Here is a 2,957-nt window from a genome sequence, read left to right as displayed (position 1 = left end):
CGTGCTAAAGGAGCAATGGGGAGGAGAAAGGGCACAAGTGGGCGGGGGGAGAGGCGGGGTTGCTTGGAAAGGTCTCTCTTTCTTTTCCTTAGTCTATAGTTCTTGCTTTTGAGTTATCTTTCTTCCTGAATTTCCATGGTCAGAGTTCATTCCAAGTCAGCTTCGCCCGTGTATTAATCTCTTTTCCAGTGTCTCTACTGGGAGTTTGCTTCTTGATTTATATGAATGTTATTTGTAAGCAGTGCAACATTACACAAGGATGTTAAAACACCATTAGGGCAGTGCCTTTGTTTTATTCACTATCACATGCCTAATACCTGCCACATCCTAACTGTTCAAATGATTATTTGTTGAATGGTTGAAAGAACGGAATGTAAGGCATAATTATCTGTGAACTCTATTTTTAGACTAATCATTAGAATGTGCTTCCTAATAGTGTATAAATATTTCCTTATGACTTTATCCCTTGATCTTAAATCAACATAGGCCATGTCTGGTTGCTCTTTCTCATGACAGTACTTCAAACATTTAAAGAGCACAACCATTTTTTTTCCTAAGTTTTCTCACCCCAGATTTCAAGAAATAAGCAAGGTCCCTTTATAGACAGTGAGCAATGAGAGCTACATACCATTTCTTGTCTAGGGTATTTAAGTCTATTTTCCACCTGCTATCCCTACTTGAAGACTCTGACCCACCCTTCTAAAAGGCAATTCTAATTTTGCCACACTCCCCTGCTTTTTTAACCCTTCAGAGGTCTCTGATCACCTTCAGGATTACTTCCAGTTTCTTTGCACAGAAGAAGACCTTTCAGGATCTGATCTCTAAATATCATGCCACATACCCAAGTACACAGCCACCTGGCAGGTCCTTGTGGGAAATAGTCTACCTTTGCTTATGCATGGAACACACTGCCTTAAACATTAAAACAGTACTAGTTTCTGTGACTGTTTCAAGAGATTATCACAAATTTAGCTGGCTTAAGAAACACATATTTAATATCTCACGGTGCTGTTTGTCACAAGTCTGAAATGGATTGACAAAGCTGCATTCCTTCCAGAGGACCTAGGAAAGAACCCATTCCCTTGCCTTTTCTGGCTTCTAGAAGCTTCCCACATGCCCCAGCTTTGTTATTTTGCTCTTCCAACTCTTTCTCTGACCCCCATGTCTCCTAACCAGATAATCCAGAATAATCATCCCATATTAAGATCTGTAATTTAATCATATCTGCAAAGATCTTTTTGCCATGTGAAGTAATACAACCACAAATTTCCAAAATTAGGGCATGACATCTTTGGTGAACCATTATTCTGTTTGCCACACATCCCCTGTTCTTGATTCCCTCTTTCCCTAAGAACCAGAGGAGTTATGTGCTCCTTTACATATGGTTCTGTTGTAACACATTTTATGGAAGGTGTATGCCTACATGCTAGTGCTTTGAATTGTACAATAAATTTTCTGCTCTGCATGTTCTGCGATTTCAAGTTTCTAGATGTTGTTCAAAATTCTTTGGTACATGGGCTTCTCAGGATAGACAGTTTTCAACATGGTAGCTTGCTTCTTCAAAGCCATTAGAAAGAGAGAGAAAAACTCCAGAAAAAGCAGGTACTACAACCTTAGGTTCATAATCATGGACACATAATCAGATACATCCTGTGATTTTTGCAATATTCTATTAATCAGAAGGAAGTCAAAGGTCACTCCAGGGAAGTGCATGACCTATGGGAATGAACATCAAGAGGCAAGGACCATTTGGGGCACACCTTACAGTCTGTCCACTGCAGTTGAGGAGCGTATAAAGGAAATACAGCATAGCCGCCAGGGGCTGGTGACTTTCATTTAATATAGTTATCAAATTTCCCACTGTTCCTCACAATTCTGCCATTAGGAACATTTCACTGTCCACTTCTTTCTCCGTGGCTCTTCACTCATGCCATTTTAGCTAGATTTTGTGCAGTCAACTCTATGGGCCTTCTATCCTCCTCCTGGACTGCAGAACAGGTTGTTTTAAAATGGTGCCACCCCCTATGTTTTGTCTCTTTTGCAGGTATCCGCTTGCATTTCTGCTTTTACACCATGTTATGACACAGCATGAAACTCTTATCACATCTAACCACTCTTCCAGCCTCTAGAACCATGACTCACAATAAACCATTATTTTAAATAAATTATTTGATCTCAGGAATTATATTGTAGCAACAGAAAACAGATTAATCCGGGCCATATGAACAAGCCCGTTTTAGAATATGGGCTTCGGTTGAGTGATTTGGGGAAGGTCTAAGGAAGCAGAGGTTTGCTCTAGATTAGATGCTGTCAGGAAATAGAGACAATTTTCTGATCATGTATCTCAATAAATCTTATTTATTGGAAGTGAGGCAGAAAGATAAAATTGTAATTAGCAAAGAAGAAGCAGTCACTCATTTTAACAAAGAAAGCAAATGTTTGGTATTTTGTGAGTAGCATAGCAGACTTGTTTATAATCTATGCTTAAATGAGATTATGAAATGGTTTTGCTTTGTCTCAACATGGTTTCAGAATAATCTTGTGTAAAATTGTTTATATCTAATAGAAAAATGTGGCCTAGCTATGATCGCCAGGCCAGCTTCTAAATGTCAAGGGCTGCTCTTCTGTTCCTAACACATTCCTTCAATGTTTATTTGATTTGGCTCTTGGTACCACATTGCCAGGCTTGTTAAGCTGTGGGCATACAACAGTAAACAACACAAATTTGATGTCTTCCTTATTGTGCTCATGTTTTAAGATGAGGCTAATATTCCAGAGGAGTGGATAATTTGCTCAAAGATCTATAGCAAACAAATGAGAGAACTGGCACCTGAACTGCAGTTCTCCATACCCATACCCTCCCCCTCCAGGCTGTCTATTAAGGCTCAGGCCATCTATTCCTATACATGGAATTTTGGTAAATGAAATATTTATGCAGTTCCACAAATGTGTACAAA

Source organism: Marmota monax, unplaced genomic scaffold (assembly GCF_021218885.2).
Source record: "Marmota monax isolate L192 unplaced genomic scaffold, Marmota_monax_Labrador192_F-V1.1 WCK01_AAM20220418_F8-fsc00256, whole genome shotgun sequence".
NCBI classification, from domain to species: domain Eukaryota; kingdom Metazoa; phylum Chordata; class Mammalia; order Rodentia; family Sciuridae; genus Marmota; species Marmota monax.
This window is presented reverse-complemented; position numbering follows the sequence as displayed.